This window comes from Phymastichus coffea, unplaced genomic scaffold (assembly GCF_024137745.1).
Source record: "Phymastichus coffea isolate CEN01 unplaced genomic scaffold, Cenicafe_Pcof_1.1 PCOF00003, whole genome shotgun sequence".
NCBI classification, from domain to species: domain Eukaryota; kingdom Metazoa; phylum Arthropoda; class Insecta; order Hymenoptera; family Eulophidae; genus Phymastichus; species Phymastichus coffea.
This window is the reverse complement of record NW_026706814.1, coordinates 7,203,388-7,222,654: the sequence shown is the minus strand read 5'-3', so window position 1 is coordinate 7,222,654 and position 19,267 is coordinate 7,203,388. Positions and strand designations below refer to the sequence as shown.

At 43.4% G+C, this 19,267-nt stretch overlaps 1 protein-coding gene across 1 annotated transcript in view; it reads right to left on the bottom strand.

Moving 5' to 3' along the window:
- LOC131666139 (5'-AMP-activated protein kinase subunit gamma-2) overlaps nucleotides 1-19,267 on the bottom strand; it is a 1,183,314-nt gene that overhangs the window by 532,421 nt on the left and 631,626 nt on the right. The window lies entirely within an intron of this gene.

The following is a 19,267-nucleotide window of genomic DNA, read 5'->3' as shown; positions in this document are numbered from 1 at the left end:
TTCGTGAAGGTACTTACATTAATGTCTCGGCGTTAGCTCTGCAGGCGATATCCTCAGCCTCGCACGTGGCTCGTGATGACGCGCAGTGTATAGCTCGGGTGCAGTCAAGAGACGGGCGGCCTTAACGCCTGCGGCCGCACTCGTGGTCGCAGGAACTAGCCTGCCAAAGGCACTAGGGGCAATCTCGGCACCGGTATCTTACACCGAGTAGACACTCGCGTATTAGCAGACAACCGAAAAGTCAGTCACAAAAGGTTAGTCACGGAAGGTCGGACAACAAAAGATCTCAAGCACAAGTATAGCCGCTCGTCACACGTCCACGTGCTTCGAAGTCGCCGGTACAAGAGCGAGTCCTTATCGCGCGCCTCTGCTCTACTCCCCTACTCGCGCGCGTCGCGCCGGCCTCCCGAATTCTCTCTCTCTAGCTCGCCCTCTATTAGCGCTCTCTCTGACTTACCTTCGGCTGCCATACATGTGGGATAATTATAAGACAATTATATATATAAGAATAATTATAATTATGTATGGGGATAGAGAGACATAACGAGGGTCTGGCCGCTCGTTATATGCCCCTTCACCAGAGCTGGGTAGCAGGGCGTACCAGGTCGAAAAACCTGTCTCTCTCCACCAAGCAAGGAAAATTAATTGATAAAGAAAAATCAAGACATCGTAGTGGTAAAAAAAAAATATGTTTTATTTACTTATTTATACACTAGAAGCTCTAGGTGGAATGTAGCTTACCGCGACTCTCTCTACTCGCGCGGATCGCAAATGTAATAATAACGCGTGACAAAAGAAAACGAGAAGAGAAAAGAAAAAAAAAACATGGGCGTCAATGCCTGATTCTTGGGGGGAAAACCTCGAGGGCGAGGTCGCGAGGATGGTCGTAGCGATTAGGTTTAGACCTAGTGCCCGGATACACCTCGTCTGTCGCCGTCGTCCGCGTGGGTGACCGACGACTCTTCTCGGTCTCGAAGGAAGGCTTTCCTGGGTTGACGCGTTTCGACCGTACTATACGAGTACGGCTGCTGTCCGCCGCTCCTTCAAAGCTCGTGCCTCGAACAATTCGGGCAGTCGGAGGTTCGAGGTACTCCCGTGAGGCCGCAAGTGGAGCAAGCCCGCTTGCCGAAGAGGTCGGGACGGGGACTGGCCCAGCGGTTGCACGGCTCGTCTCCTGCGGCTCCTTGCAGGGCAAAGTAGCCTGGCGTACGGCGCGTCCGGTCGTTCCGGATAGCCTGGTTGGATGTTCGACGGGAGTGGGACGTCGGTGGGTCGCCCAAGGCTGCGAGCTGCCGTTTTACCGTCTCGAGGTGCTCCTGGGCTCGACGTTGCTCCTCTCGTAAGCGTTGTCGCGTCTCCTCGCGCTGTTTGCGAGCCTCGCGTTCCTTTCGCCATTCGTAGATCGTCTCCTGGAGGTAGGCCTTGAGTTCTATGGCCTCCTGCAGCCTGGTCGCGTAGGTTCCCGCGATAGCGAGACCGCGGGGCCCATGACGGTCGATGAAGGCGAGTCCGTCTCGGTAGGCCTTCTCCTCCTCCTTTTCCGCGGCTAGCCGCGCCTTTCTGCAGGCGGTGAAATGAGCCTGGAGGACCTTCCACTCCTTTTCGAGGGTAGGTGGCTCTTTCGTCGTCGGGGCCGGGTCTACCTTAGTCTTGAGGCTCGTAGCGACGTCGCGTTCCTCGGGGCCGTAGCCGCGCTGCCGCAGGATGGCCTCCTAGCGCTCGGCGGCCGCCAGGGCGGAGCAAGGAGACTCGTTGGCGTGCTCCAGGCTGCGGTCCGGTGAATCCTCGCCTTTACGGCCTGCATTGCCCTCTGGCCGTCTCGGCCTGCGTAGCATCCTCTGGGGGAAGTCCAGGGTAGTTTCCGCGGAACTTGCGCCGCTGTCATTATCTGACGAAGCCCGCGACTCGTTAGCGGGGTCGTCCCCTACCGCATTGGAGTAGGCCAGGGCTGGAGCCGGAGAAGCGTCCCTTCGCGTCGACGGCGCAGCGTTTCGGCGCGATGCGATAGCTACGGCCGCCGTGAGTGCTTCATGCAGCACTTCTTCCATCCACTTGGCGAAGGGAGCTATTTCGGCGTTGGTCAGCATCCTCTACAGGGCGAAGCATACGTAATGTTAGGCAAGAAAACGAACTCAATTAGCTGCATCGAGCGATAGCGTCTGCTAGGGAAGCGAGAAGCTTTGAAGCAGTAACAGAGTTTTATTAGCATAGAAGGTGAGATAAGCAGAAAGAAAATGAGGAAACAGGCAAAGTTGTAGGGTGTTAGTTCCTGGAACGCAAACGCCGAGGGGATACGTCGACGGGAGCATGCATTTTCTGCTTGCGAGGACGACCTCTTCTCCTTGGGGCGGTCGGTACTTCGCCTTGCGCAAGGTCCTGTCGTGGGCTTGCTGAAGCCTCTGGCCCCATAACTTTTGTGACCGAAACGGCGTCGTTCGAGGCATCGCGCTCGTCGCTTTCTTGCGTGCGATCGGGCGAGAGAATTCCTTTCAACGACATCGTCTCGTCGTTTTCGTTTCCTTTAAGGAGAGGACTGTCTGCTGCATCATCGGGGCACCGGGCTCCGTTGAAACACGGGCGCAAGTCGCAAACGGCGACTTTACCAACGTCACAACCTTCTTCGTTCTGGAGTTGGTATGAGTTGGGACCGAGGCGTGCGGTAATGATGAACGGGCCCGCGTACTTCGGGCTGAGTTTCGCGGTTGTCTGGTTAGCGGCGGAGGACAGCATACGATTCTTCGCCCAGACTCTATCACCGACGTTATACTTGACGTCGCGATGCTTAGCGTTGTAGTACATCTCCTGTCTATCTTGGGCTTCTCGCGAGTGTTGCAGTGCAACGGCTCGGAAGTCGTCAAGCTTGTTAGTTCGAGCGTGCCAGTCGGTGACCGCGGCCGTCACGAGGTTCCGAGCCACGGCGCGTTCTTCCTCTCGTTTCTTCGAGTTTGGCAGCTCGGGATGACGTCTGTAATTTAGAAAAGCGGGGCTCGTGCGCACCGCTTCGTGTATTGCCGTGTTGTAGGCAAACGCGAACTCTGCTATATGCGCATCCCACGTCGAGTGCTTTTCCTCGATAAACGCTCGAATCATGGTTTTGATTGTGCGATTTACGCGTTCGGTCGGGTTGCTCTTAGGCGAGTACGGGGCGCATGTCGCGTGTATCACGCCGAACGAGTCCAAAAAGTCGTCGACAACTTTATTCTTGAACGGAGTACCGTTGTCAGACAAGAACTTTTTAGGGATCCCGAAACGCAGAAACACACGTTCTTTCAGTGGGCATCGGATGATTTTCCCAGTAATCTTACGGAGAGGAACACATTCGATCCAACGAGTGAAGAGATCGAGAAAGACGAGCAAGTGCTCGTAGCCCTGCGCGGATCGCGGGAAAGGGCCCATGGTATCGCCGGACACAATTTCCCACGGTCGCGTGACGAGGTGTCGTCCCATCAACCCTGCTAGTGTGACTTGTAAGGCTTTGACTTGCTGGCAGATCGGACAATTCCTAACATAGTATCCTACGTCGTGATGGATTTTCGGCCAATAATAGCGGAGGCTCGCGCGCTTGTGGGTTTTGTAGCGGCCAAGATGCCCTGCCGTCGGCTCCTCGTGGCATTCGGATAAGACTCGTACCCGGTCTTCCTTTGGGATAACGAGCTTCCAAGCGTCGTCATCGGTTCCGAAGAGGTCGTCGACGATGGGGTCAGGCTTATAAATATATAACCGGCCGCCTAAAACCTTCCAATAGGGGTTATCCGTGGGCCGCTCGAGGACCTCCTGCATCCTCTTGCGGTACCACGGGTCGTTGATGCTCTCGTCGAGTGTCAACGAAGCGGTAGCCGCGAGCTCGTCTTCGTCGGCCTCAAACATACGTGAAAGCGCGTCAGGCACGACGTTGTCCTTATCCCTGCGATGTATAATATCGAAATCATACGATTGCAACGCGAGGGACCAGCGACCAAGCTTACCGTTTGGGTGTTTCAGATTAGTGAGCCATTTAAGGCTCTGGTGGTCGGTTACAACTGTAAAGTGATACCCCTCCACGTAGGGTCGGAACTTTTCGGTCGACCATACAACAGCGAGGCACTCACGCTCGGTAACCGACAAGCGGCGTTCGCAAGCCGTCAGGGCGCGGCTCGCGAAGCACATAACTCGATCTTCGCCGTCGATACGCTGCAGCAGAACGCTTCCAAGGCCGGTATCGCTCGCGTCACATTCGATGATGAACGGCGCAGTGAAATTGGGCCTGGCTAGAACAGGGGCCGTTGCCAAAAGGGCTTTGACTTGCTCGAAAGCTTGCCGTTGCGCCTCCTGCCATTCAAATATGGCGTCCTTGCGGGTGAGCGTGTTAAACGGCTCACAAATCGTGGCGTAATCGTTTAGAAATTTTCGATACCACGAGGCCATGCCCAAGAATCTGCGCAAAGCACGAAGATTTTTCGGGGCTGGGTACTCGAGTATCGGTGCGACTCGTTCAGGATCGGGGCGTGTACCATCGCGATTTACTAGCACGCCGAGATAACGCACCTCGGTCATGCAAATCCTGGACTTCTTGAGGTTGATCGTAAGGCTAGCTTCACGTATTCTTTTTAGAATATGCGTGAGCCAGCGGACATGCTCTGAGAACGTTTCAGTAGCGATGATCACGTCGTCAAGATACGCGAAGGCATAAGGCTCCATCTCGGGTGAGATGAGCCTGTCGGCCAACATCTGAAATGTTGCCGGGGCACCAGCCAATCCGAAGGGCATCCGAACAAATTCGAATAGCCCGAGTCCTGGGACGGTGAAAACAGTTATCGGGATGGCCCTCTCCGAAAGAGGGACCTGCCAAAATCCGCTCGCGAGGTCAATTGCGCTCACGAATCTGGCGTGCTGGAGCTTTCGCAATATCGCGTCCATAAAGGGCAGCGGATATGCGCTCACGCGGGTAACGCTATTCACCTTCCGGTAGTCCACACAAAATCGGTATTCGCCGTCGGGTTTCCGAATCATCACCACCGGGCTAGACCACTCGCTGCGGGACTTACGAATAATTCCCATCTGCAGCATTTTATGCACTTGCACGTGCATCTCTTCTTCGATTTTATGCGACACCGGATAGTATTTCTGTTTAATTGGGCGCGCGCTGCCGATGTCGATGTCGTGCTCGATCCATCCGGTACAGCCGAGCTGCTCGCAGGAAGGTTCGGGCAGGAGATCATCCATCACTCGATCGATTTCTTGTCGCTGCTCCTTCGAGATCTCTTCGATACTCAAGGCCGCCAGCGACATCGCCTCCTCCGCACGAAGTGAGGAGACAGTGGTTGGGACTTCCTGATCGCAACCTTTAATCCTTATCGTGTTGGTCTCGGGATCCAAACACGCGGAAAAGGCTCGAACGAAGTCACTTCCGAGGGTGCAATGAGCATCAGCCTCGCTCAAAATGAGTACGTCGATCGAGTGGGTAACACCACCTATCGTAAAGGGTAACTGTACATTACCGATGATAGGGACATAATGACCATCGACTGCTTTCGCGCCGGGCCCGACATACATGTTGACGCGTTTGTTCATCGCGGCAGCAACCTGAAGGGCGATGGGACTCAGAACGGTGCGCGAGGCTCCAGTGTTGTACAGAGCCCTGCAGGTAAATGTACCGATGCTAAGCGTCAGCCACCATCTGGGGTACTTTTCTACCAACGCGTTCGTCGCAAAACTATCAGAACGCGTTGGCGCTTCTCCCGCGGGGGCATCTGTAGCGAAGGTCCAGGTCGTCATCGGAACGGTAGGGACCTCATCTACGCGTTCTTCTCCACGTTTTTTGGTGCCTCGATTTTTGAGCATTCGGGACAGGTGGCTTTGGTGTACCCAGGCCAGCTGCAGTCCCAACAGAGTAATCTCTCAGCATCGGGGCCGGGAGGCTTGCTCTTGTTTTTGTCCGACTTGGGAGTGATGACTTGGGCCCAACCGTTTCTTGCCGGGCGGCCACGGCCGCTTGCCCCGCTCCGTCTTCCCTCGCGTTGACGCGGGTAGGCCGGAGGTTTGCCATCTTTCGGGGAGCCGACGGTGGTCGGTTCCTGTGCTACGTCCTTAAGGGGAACGGGAAGCCCTTTCTTAGCCGCCGCAAGTTGCTGCCACTTTTTATCGAAAAACTTTTGAAAAGATTTTTCGAAGTCGGCCTCAGAGAAAGAAGACTTTTCTACCACAGACGCGATGCTCGCTTTGGCCCTCGCCGGCGCTTTGGCCCTAGGCTGATATGCCGCGTCGGGCAGCATGCTCTGCTCCGCGGAGGGGGGAGCTTTCCAGTGTTCGTCGGACTCCGCGATCTCTACTTCCATTGCTTTGGCTAACAACTGCGGTAACGACGCGAAGTAGATCTGAGTCTTTTTCAACTCTTTCTTCAGTTTAGGCAACATATTATCGATTGCCAAGTTGACCTGGTCTGCGACGCTCCACGGTCTCTCGAAGCGGCTAAAAATAGTATTCAGCGCTGCAAGGTAATCGCGGACCGGTTCATCGGGGCCCTGTGTCCGCAGGTGTGCTTCAACCGATAGGTTACGGTTGTACTTCCTGGATTTACTATAGGCAGATAGCGCGGCATCTCTGAACTGCTCATACGACGACCATGTGGGCCGTAGCAAGCGATACCATCGAAGCGCAGATCCGCGAAACAGGGTGGACAACGAGTCCAAAAGCTCGTCTTCCGCTATTCGGTCTAGGCAGCAGTTTTCTTCAACACGCTCCAAAAATTCCTCGATGCTGATGGTGCCGTCTCCCGCAAAAGAAATCTTCCATTCCCTGATGGTTTTCCCTAAATTCCTGGTTGAACTCATCGAACGGGAGGTTGCGAGAAGTGGGCTCGATCGCCAATTGGGGACACCGAAGCTCGAAGGGATTTGGGCTTGCGCAGCGGCCGTTTGTTGCGCGCCCGTCGCTTGCGAGAGCGGACGACTTGAATATGTGACCCCCTTCCCCAGATCGAGCTTGCGGGGATGTGAGGGATCGCGTTGGGAAACGCTGCTTCCGTTAGTCGCGTGGCTGCTTGCATCCTGTCGGCCGGTCTCACTGATGCGGTTGAATAAATTGTTGGCCCTGTCGCGTATTGTGTTGTCTGCTGCTTCGTTGTCGAGCAGAAGATTCGTGCATGGGGATTTACGTTCGGGCTGGTTATAGTTAGATCGAAGTCCGGATCGATGAGGCTGTATGTATCGCGAAAGTTGACAGCTTTATCTGCGCGCGTCGCGTTAAACCGTGTGCGCTCGTTTTGTTGTTGAACTCTTGCTTCAGCTGCTTGTAGTCTGGCGAGGAGGTTATTGTTCGTGGTCTTCAGATCTTCATTTTGTCTTATAAGTTTGTCGTGTTCGTTTGACATAGCTTCTAAACAGTTTTGAAGATCGAGAATTTGTTGAGCCTGTGAACGTTCCGCTATCACTGCTCGTTTTAGCTCCTCGGCTGCTAAACGTGGCATTTGTTTAGGTTCACCGCAAGGCAGATTAACCCATATGAGGTCTTCCCGATAATTTATCGTACTTGGGGTGCCTATTGTAGGTATCGATGCCTCGTGCGCACATGTTGTGTTCGTGTTGGCATGACGTTGTTCACTTGAGCCTACGTTTGCTGCTGATACTGTGCACGGCGGTGTTGACTGCGATGTCGGCACGTGGGCGCTCGTAATTACTGCGAACATCGGTGTGTATGTGCGTACCGCGTCTCGCATGAGTGTCTCGTGTGTATTAGCTGTTGTTGTGAGTGACATGTCGCCATTATTCGTTTCTTCTATTTCTTGGCTATTTATTATGTCCTCTTCTATGTCTTGATTAACGGCGTTAACGAGATCTTCACGCAATTCTCGCAGGAGCGCGTCTGATTTTATAAAAGTGAGACAAAGGTTATTGCGCCGCGTTATCGTTTCGTGGTCCCACGCATCTATGGTTTGTATGAAGTCTTTTTCTTCATAGTCACCTTGCAGTCGTCTATATAAGCGGTTCGCGCGTTCGTACATTGTGCCGTCTACCACGAGTTCAAGATTTTCCAAAACGTTATCTATTCTATCACTTGGCAAACTCTTAATCCATTCTTTAATGTGATTGTCGATTTTTTCTTTTATAATTGTTAAGTCAGTTATATCTTTTTCGGCCATTTTTAATTTTATAAAACTGATAACGAAAAACAATAGTTTTGGAATATCCTGAAATAGTGGATTTTAATTGTAGGTCGCGTAACAATTTTTAAGCGGATACGCCCAATTGTTGCCAGCACGCACGCGGAAAATAAAAGTTTTTACGCTTGTACGCATACGTTTCTAAATACGAAGAATTACGACTCTCGCTCGCACGCTATGATAAAATTTTAAGGTGCTGAAAACCGAGCGCCTTGTTTTGGTTGTGTGCTACGGCTAGCTTCTAAACGTAAACAATTCTTCACTCGTCGCGCGCGTCGCATTCCTCGGTGGATTCCACGAACACGCGCTTTCGCTATACAATTATAATTCGAATTTCGGAATTTTCGTAAAGCTATTAAACCCATGTGTTGTTGGGCGCCATAATATAACGGGGTTTTGACCCAGCGCGGGTCACTCGTTATATAAATTATGAGGGGATTAAAACAGCTCGGTGTGGGCCTCGTAATAGGCTGCGCAAAGCCTAGCCCAGCAGCAACAGGAACGTTGTGGTGCAGCGTCTGTTACCTTGGCCCGCGGAGAGCGTCGTGTAGTCCTATGGGCGCTTTGGAATAATCACGAAATTTAGGTGCGAAAGCCGGACGGAACGGGATTGATTACGATAGGTAAAAGGAAGCGCAAAAGAAGGAAACAGATATACAAATAACATCGAGTTTACTACGGAGAGTAATACAAAATTAATACGCAGCGTAAGCGGGAGAGAGAGTGGCGAAAGCTAGCGAGAGAGACACGTATTCGAGAAGGTACTTACATTAATGTCTCGGCGTTAGCCCTGCAGGCGATATCCTCAGCCTCGCACGTGGCTCGCGATGACGCGCAGTGTATAGCTCGGGTGCAGTCAAGAGGCGGGCGGCCTTAAAGGCTCGCACTCGTGGTCGCAGGAACTAGCCCGCCAAATGCACTAGGGGTAATCTCAGCACCGGTATCTTACACCGAGTAGACACTCGCGTATTCGCAGACAACCGAAAAGTCAGTCACAAAAGGTTAGTCACGGAAGGTCGGACAACAAAAGATCGCAAGCACAAGTATAGCCGCTCGTCACACGTCCACGTGCTTCGAAGTCGCCGGTACAAGAGCGAGTCCTTATCGCGCGCCTCTGCCCTACTCCCCTACTCGCGCGCGTCGCGCCGGCCTCCCGAATTCTCTCTCTCTAGCTCGCCCTCTATTAGCACTCTCTCTGACTTACCTTCGGCTGCCATACATGTAGGATAATTATAAGACAATTATATATATAAGAATAATTATAATTATGTATGGGGAGAGAGAGACATAACGAGGGTCTGGCCGCTCGTTATAATATAAATGAACTAGTCGAGAATCAGCAATCTAGTTGCAGTGAGCGATAAAAAGAAGTTTCCCGAGTTTTGGGGAGTACCAAGACGAGTTAACGGACTCATCGAGAGGAGCTGCGCCTTGGTCCAACGAGAGCGAGTGTGCGTGAACGTGCGTGAGTGCAGGGTTTTGCCATCGAGGGTGAAACCGAAAAGCGCAAGACACCTCGCCCACAGACAAACAATTTCCGAGACTAACGTGCGCTGTGCGGGTACTTTCTACCTCTCTTGTTAACTGCGCGACTGTTGATAAGGTAAGCTGGCCAGCTTAGTATCGCGATTTCCTGTAAGATTGCTAATAACTAACCTCTCGTACTCAGTAAGAAGCGTGCATGTATTAACTCGACGAACAAAGAGCTACGATCGCTTCAACACTGCATGTTATTGACGCGCGCGCGCTTTGTAAACATAAACACGCGGGCCGAGTATATTGTAGAGAAAAGGGAAAATAAACGATCTCGCATGTGATACTGATTATAATTTTGATGTTATTATTTCTCGCCGGTAGAAGGTTGGTTAACTGACTCCCGTTCCCTCCTGCTCTCCAGTTGACGAGTTTAAACATTCCGACATTCCCGCGCGTTCTTCGACGCGATCGCGCGTATAAATAAAAAGACGGAGCACTGACCCCGTTACACTATTAATATAAACAATTATTTGTTATAATTTCTTTTATCATTGACAAATTGTAAATGATTAAAAAAGAAATAATAACTATATTAAACTTCCACTTTTGAAATTAATAATTTTTAACTGTTATTACTTGTTATTTTTCTTTATTACGAATTAACTTTACGTTTAAAAATAATAACTATTATTATTACTCTTTTATACGCAGCTATATGTAATACAATACAAATAATATTTTAAAAAAAACTGATACTATAACTGTTATTATTAATTTCGAAAAAACAAAATTGTTAATAATTAATTATAATTTATTTTATTCTTAAATTTTATATTTCTAAGCCGTTATTAATTATTTTTATTTTTTTGGTATTTATAATGAAAAGAAAATAATAATTATTACATAAAATTTGTAATACTTGGGACATATTGTTATGCAACATGAATGTTATTCAAGAAATACATTTATTTTTCGCTATTTATATAAGGTTAGCCCGCATGTGGTTCGATAAGGGTGGTTTATAAGGGTGGGGGTTAGATAGGTTAGAGGTAGATGGATAAGATGTATATTATACAGCTGGGATAACTCGCTTATGGTGTAAAATTCAATTATTTCAAGAAATAACAAACGACTAAACTTTCTTTTCCCAGGATTAGGTAGGTTAGCCTGCATGTGGTTCGGTACGGGTGGTTTATGGGGGTTTGGTGGGTTAGAGGCAGGTTGGTTAATTGAGGTAGCTCGCTCATGTATAGGATTAAATTATTTCAAGGAATAACAAACGACTAAACTTGTTTATCCCAGGATTAGATGGATTAACCTGCTGATAGTTTGATGGGGTGGTTTTTAGGGGTTAAAACACCCCTTAAACATTTTTTTTTTAAATCCGGAAACACGTCAATTTAATTTTGGTATTTTCTCATTATCAGTGCAATTTTTAAATCACTGGAGCTGATTTACTATATTACATGTCCTAAAACAGTACAAAAAATAGTGTATTTACCCCTATTAAAAAGGGGGTTATAACCGTCCGGTATAAATGTTATGTCCTTAAAAGCGCCTTTTTATAAGAAATTTTTTAACGTTGAGTTTACTGAAAAATATTCATTTGATGCTGAGAAATATTAAAAAAACTGATTTTACGGGTTGATTTTCAGGGTGGATTTGCAAACTGCCTAATGACAATATTCTTAGCAATAAAAGGGGAAGCGAGGTGCACATTCGAGGAAAAGATGAGATCGTTTCTCGTCCATTTTGTCTGTGGTCAGTAGATAATGCACCTTGCTTTTCACAGTTGGTTTCACTGAGCCATTTTTGACAATTAAACAGAGCCAATTAAGCAGAGTTTTCAATACTAACTGTACGACTACCGTAACAAACGACTGGTAAAATTTGCCGAAAATCACCTGAGACAATTATAATTTTATCATTAAATGGATCTTTCTTTTCGTTCAAATCTTGAAGGAGACGATCCACTGCTTTAAATGCGTATTTAGAAGTCATTGATATTTCATCCTAGATTATTACTTGCCAATAATTCAATAATTTCCCATCCTTCAAATTATGCTTAATGTTACATGTTGTACATTCTGTAATATTCAGAAGCAATTTTTGTCGCGTGCCCTGTTTTTCCATTCTTCAATAAATTTGCAGCAATTTCTGTCCATACCATGCAAACATATTGGATATTGTGGAATCTTAAATAATCAACGGGAATATTCAATAAGTAACTTTTCCCACTACCTCCTGATCCATCAATGCATATACATTTTCTATCCGCATTAAGTTTGAAGAATTATAATGTTTTATCATATATTTTTTATTCTTTTTTTAGAGAATTTATTTTATCTTTGTAACGGGGTGGATATTCCGTTTAATTAATTTATTCGCGCGATCGTACTGAAAGGCGCGCGTAATTACCTACGTCAGATACGAAAATCGGAGAGCAGGAGGGAACGGGTGTCAGTCAACCAACTATCTACAAACACGGAAAAAACACTTCGAAAATACTGTTAATATCACATACGAGAACTTTTATTATCTCCTAATATTACATCGCATTCGGCCCACGTGTTTATGTTTACATGCCGCGCACAAGACAACAACATGCAGTGTCGGATCGCTCGCCGCTCTTTGTTTGCCGAGATATTACGTGCACGCTTTTTGTCGAATCGAGGTATTACTCGTGTAGCAATTATATCGCGAGAGCGAAATTAAGCTGGCCAGCTTACCTTTTTAGCAGTCGCACGAAGACCAGGAGAACCAATTCGCACTCCGGTTGCGGCAAAGTCTGTCTTTATCGCGTCGAGGTAACTCGCGTATTTTGGTTTCGCTCTCGATGGCACTCCTCACTCGCACACTCTCGCACGCACAACGGGAAAACTCGGGAAATGTCTGGAGGCTAGGTAGCGCAGCTCTGCAATCGGATTCTAATCCTCGACTTTTGGCTCGTGTATCGATAGCTGATTGTGCAATTTGGCTAAACGCGTCGATGGTTGATCCTTAACTTGCGACTCTCCGTATCAGTAGTTAATCCTGCACTCTCTTTGCGAGAACTATTAACTATCCCACCTTGCACAACTCAGCGACCGGATGCTGATCTTCGACTCCTCTCGGCATTATCGATAGCTGATCCTCGACTGCCTCATTTTCATACACGCGCGTTCCGTCCCGCGTGCCGAATTACCTCGTCACATTTTCCCCAACCGGTAGATGCTGCCCACGCGGGCAGCCGCACGGATGGGCCGTTAGCGATAATAAGACGTTTACCGTCACATCTTGTAATTTACTTAACACTAAACCTACCAGAGCGGTCAAATGATCGCTCCTAAAGCCCGAAAAATAAATGTTTTTAAATGATATTATGATAATTATTTTGTGTTTATTATTTATACTAAATTCTGTATTAATTATAACTAGAAAAGACTATAATTGTTTATTTCAAAATCCCATTATTTGAACACCATTCGGTAGAAATAGGTATATATAATATGCCGGTAGGTTTAGTGTTAATACATTACTATCATTATTGAAACTCGTTTCAGTAATATTGTCATTTACGTATAATTTAATATCAGATAAATAAAAATCGTTCAAACAATATCCGTTACCTAATAAAATCTTATCGATTGATATGAATGCCGTGCTTTCTCCTACGCTTTTATCGTATCTCGGATGATAAAAATGAGTCTTGTATTTGTCGTACAATTCTGGAGCATTGATTGGATTGTGGAAAACACAAATATATGTAAATAATTTCCATAGTTTTTAAGAGAATTTCACTTAAGAAGCTTCTTGTAAACACCGATCCTATTCCTCGTCTTCTTTTACTAAATTTTCAACTTAAGCTGTTTCATAAAATGTATCATAAAGAACATTATCAATTGTACGTAATTCTAAAGGTAGTTAGTAAAGTACGTAATTCATCATCGATATCACTTTGCTCTTTTCCAAGTGTATCTTCATTTTTTTTGAAATTTACATTTGCGTCTTGTATTTTAATAAATGCACACATGGCCTTTATAACAATATTTGAATAAATATTCGATACATTGTACAGTCGAGAATTATTTATGTGTGCATTAAATTTTAACAATAAATATGGGTTATATGGAACAATAAATCGATTATTAGATATTCTATTAGAGAATTTACTTTTAAAATTTATAGTAATACCATCGTTATTTCTTTTATAGAGTGAATACCCATTCGATTTAAATATTGTTCTTGAATTGCAATTTCTTGAATTTGCAATTTTGAATAAAATTTTTTATAGTACAAATATTTGTATTATCCATACATGGAGAAATAAAATTTTGTTTATCACATGGACCATGTATCATGAACTGCTTTACTAAGTTATATAATTTTGGATAAATATCTTTATTTGGTATCTCTGTACTAGTTAATTCATCAAGTTTGTCTGGAGTTAGAAGTTTATCTTCCTTATCTAAAAATAATAATATGTGCATATGCGGAAGTCCTCATTTTTAGAATACAATAACGTAAGTATAAACAATACATTTCACTAAAACCCCTTTTATTAATTCTTCATTTTTTAATTCTTGCATTTTTATATAAAATATCTTGGTAACAATATCTGGTCTATTTATAGGACTTTCATATTCCTCTATATTTTTAGTAATCTCTTTCCAATTTAGGTTGCATGTCATTGTTATAAATAAATCTGGTATCCCACAGAGATTTAAAATTGTCATAAAATCGATATAATTTCGTTTTAGTAACCTCGGACTTCCCGTAAAATTTGATGTTAAGATAACCATTTTTCCAACGTTCATATTTTCTGATTTATTTTTTCTATGTAAATAATCCATCAACCCACTATAACATTCATTTCTCTATCTATCTTGATTTCTTTTATGTAATATAATCTTGAGCTTCCAACTTTTACGAATGCATCAATTGTTGCTTACTGATTAATTTTTTCAAGATTTAGATATGATTGAATCCATTTCTTACACTCATTCTGTAATTGTAAAATTGAATGTTTGATATGTTCCTATTCCCAGCATTAGTTTTCATACCTGGCGTCCATCCATAACCATCGTTAGAATAAATAAGTGGATACGTCATTGGATCGGTATATTTACTAATAGGCGAAATACTAATAGATTTTTCACTTTTTTAGTATATTACGATATCACGTTCTTTTGGAGGTTGCCCGTTTTTCCCAACAAAGACCATTGCAACTTCGTTGTACGTAGCGTTATTATATCTATTTTTATCTTATTTTTTGTGTCTTTGTATTGATATTGTAATATTTCTCAATTAAATTGTGAATGAAATTTCTAAAAAATTTAGACATACGAGGATTCTTCTATTTGTAACATCACCTTCTGATCTCTACCACAAAAAAATTTTAAATATTCTTTCTGTACTTTTCGTAAGTGTAGCTAATCTATATTTGAATTATTATATTTGCAATATGCAATATACTATTATTATCAACTGTAACGGGGGAGGTTATCTGAAAATGGGAAATTTATTTAAGAACAAACTCCCACGATGCAGAGTAAACCGCCGCTCCGTTAAACACGTATGATAATACGTTTATTCGCCGTAACGTCAGATGATTTATCTTAGTTGTCTTCTATCGATCGGAGTTGAACTCACCTTAAGTCACATGTCTTGTTACACTTGATGAGTTTTAAGTGTGAGCGAATTTACTCCTAATCTTCTTAATCCCCTAGATGTAATTGGATTAAAATCTAAGCCTGTTTCAAATTCTTAAGCTACCAGGAAAATCAAATGACGAAAACGGCGAATAAATTTAACAGACTTTAATTAATAAAAAATCACTATAGTCTTTGTTGGGCCGAAAGACTGACGCACGAAAATAGGATTTTACAATTTAATTATGTTCGGTGAGAAAGAGAGAGAGAGAGAGAGAGTAGATTTGAATTCTACCGCGAACTAACGCACGACGCGAATACAAAAAATATAATGCTATCACGGATAGACAAAATACCGAATGTATTTTGTTTCGCTTAATATGACGGAAGGTGCACCTACCATGCGGTGCAATTACGGTGATCAGCCGTAATTGTTGTAGCAAAATTATCAACTGCCGCTGCACCTCGCTTAATCAGCTGCACTGCCTCAATTCGTCTTTATATGCTGCAAATCTGCTGCTTCTGCACCGCTGCTTGCTGTTGCACCCACGCACGTATTTGTTCGGAAAACTAATTATTTTTGCGAATCAAAGTGCAAAACACAAATCGGCGGTAAACTCGCGTAAACAGCTGAGGCGTAACTGCTTATTCAAAAGATCGCGCGCCCCCTCTCTCTCTCTCTCAATAGTTCGAACTAACGCGTGAGAAGCAGAATCGCGAACGACTCGATTAATTAAATCGACTACCGTTGCACAACGTAATATTTTTAACATAGATTTTTTTTCTAACAACGATATATATGCTATATTAACGATTTATCTTACTCAATAAATCGCAACTTCAAAAAAATTTATATTAAAATTAATGTAATGAATTGATAATGATTCAATAATTCGGCATTCATTTTCTTTAACGATAATTTGCTATGTAATTCATAATGTTCTATAAAATATAATTTTACAAATATTCATTTGCATCACATTCGCAATGGAAGTATAGTGCATTTAATATAATCTCCTACGATGAGTTTATCATTTTCGATAAATTTGATCTGTAAAATGAATTTACTTCATTTGTGTTCTATTTCTCTGATAATATTTCTATGTAAAAGTTCTATTTATAAATATACATATAAATAAGTTGAATAACTTAATTCAATCTAATCAACGTCTATAATTATTATAATTTTCATTTAAAAATATATATTGTAACGGGGTGGATTAACTGATGCAAATTGGGTTTATTTAAGAACAATGTTCCACGATGCAGAGCTAACCGCCGCTCCGTTAATCACGTATGAGCATACGTGTATTCGACTTTACGATTAATACATTCGCTCCAATGTCTCCTTTCCAATAGAGTTGAATTCTCCTTAAGTCACCTGACTTGTGACACTTGCTTTCTCTTAGGTGTACGGAGAATAATATTTCTTTCCACTATTCCCTAGATAAAATCGGTTCAAAAAAATATCAGGTGACGGATCCATTAAATTAAAGGGTAACGAAAGAACGTAAATCGGCGAATAAAAATCAAGACGTTTATAATAATAGAAGTTACAGTCTTTGGTGTGCCGAAAGACTTGCGCACGCGTATAAGATTTACCATTATCAGGGGAGAGAGAGAGAGAGAGAGAGAGAGAGAATTCAAATTCTACCGCGAAATATAACGCTCGGCGCGAATGCGATAACGGTCGCGTATAACAAAATACTTCCGGAAATATTTTGTCGCGCGGAAAAAAAGGAGGTGCATCTACCCTGCGGTGCAATGACGGTGATCAGCCGTAATTGATATCAGCAAACAACTTTTGCTCTCGGGTGATGCTGCAACGATGCTGCCCTTAGCTTCCGGATTGGTTGCTGCTCGCATTATATAATTTTCACTGATATAAAGTCAAATCCATTCTCGTGCATATTTTAAAGAGACGTATTGAAAATACTACCGAGTGAGCAGTAGCGAGCGAGGTGTTTTTAGTTAGTAATTTATTATAACGTAGAATAGTCTAAACGTAACAGTACACTCCTAGTCAAAAGTTTTTGCCCACCCAAACACAAAATTAAGAAAACTTCAAAGATTTATATCACAATCACCTTAAATAATATTTCCTTGATCTTATTATAAACAAAATTTTTTTTTTAATTTCTGCTCATCTTCAAGTACTTACCGTATTGCAAAAAAAAATCATTAAAACAATTAAAAAAAAGCAGTTCGTAGCTTTTTTCAAGTACTTTCGAAATTGCTTGCAAATTTCGTTTTATTTTTGTTTATTGTTTATTCAAATTCTTTTTTCTCAAAACATCGTTAAATTTCGACTCTCCGTATCTTTGAACATTAAAATGATACAAAAATGTTTATTTGAAAGAAATTAAGAAAATGCTTTATTTTATACAGAAAAAACACAGAAATTTTTAAAGAATTAAAAAAAAAATTTATCTTTAACCTTTAATTTGCACACCTCATTTTGACCACGTAATTGCTCGGTGGGGTAAATCTACCCCAGCACGAAAATCATCGAATAAATCAGAGAATTTTAGATATTTTGCTATGAAAATTTTTTCTAGTATATTTCAAACCTTTTACTACAAAAAAAAATATTCAGGTTAACAATTTTTAATGTTACACACACTGAAAAAATTTGTTGAAAAAACAAAAATAAATAAATTTTATTTATTGTTAAAAATTTCTGGGGTAAATCTACCCCACATAGTAGTTAAGGGTTAAATGACGTTTTGGTGTATCGCAAAGATACACACTCAGCCGATCACCTAAGTTAACTAACGCGCCGAGGTGACGTACCTCAGACATGCATATCCACGACCTTTTGCGATTCATAGCTAGACCAGCTTCTTTAATCCTACATAGGATTATTCTAAGCCATTTAACATGATCTGAAAACGTCTCAGTCATGATCATCAGACGGTCTAAATACGCAAACGCATAGGGCTCCATTTCCAGAATGACCACTTTGTTTATATGGCATCCTGATGAACTTAAAGAATCCCATGCCTGAAACAGTCAATGCAATGATCGGGATTGATTGATAGGTCAAAGGAATCTACAAAAATGGACCCGAGCAATGGAGAGCTGTAATGTATCTTGTGTGCTGCAACTTGCGCAAAATTACGTCCATGTACGGCAATGGATATACGCTGACGCGTGACACTACATTCACTTTCTGGTAGTTAATACAGAACATGTACAAGCTATCTAGCTTACGCACCATGACTACCAGGCTAGACCACTCACTGGTTGATATACGAATTATACTTGCCTCCAACATTTTGCGCATTTGTTCATGCATCTCGTTGTTTATTATTGAGAAAACGAGCAACAATTCGAGAGAACTATCGAACTGATAGTTACAGGTGATGCGTCTACGTACGTCGCTACAGGTCAAAAACCAAGGCTCCGCCAAATACGTACACGCACAAAAACACAGGAAAGTCCTCGTAAAGTTATTTGTCATGCCTGACACCACAGTTAAGTACGATTAGTGTACACGTAGGAAGAGTAAGGTCACCAAGCAGAAGAGTTAAAAAAGCCGTAGAAAATTTTGTGTAACGATGAATAAACGTGTCGCTCCGAAGATCAGCATGACTTTTCTGGCTTCGCGGACGTTATCCATACGTCGCGTCGCGCTCGTTGCAACCAAACAGCAGGTGCAATTACTCAAATAAGACACGAATACGTCTGTCTCTCTCTTTTCGTCTCGCTAATATAAATTTAGCAACATACAACATAATATTGTAATATAAATGCAATTATAAAATAATTACATGCAATTATAATAATAATAAATCATTAAATAATAGGGAGAGAGAGACATAACGAGTTAACAATCTTACTTCTTATAGTATTGAAATAAATGAAAGTCTACAAACATCGTAACGTTTTGAAAAGTTTGAGACAAGTTGAGACAATTCATATAAATAACTCAAAAAGCCATTTTTTCGTACTTTTTTCAAATTAATATCGAAGATTGAAAAAAAATTTTTCTCAATAACCAATGAATAAAGTCTTGTATGGA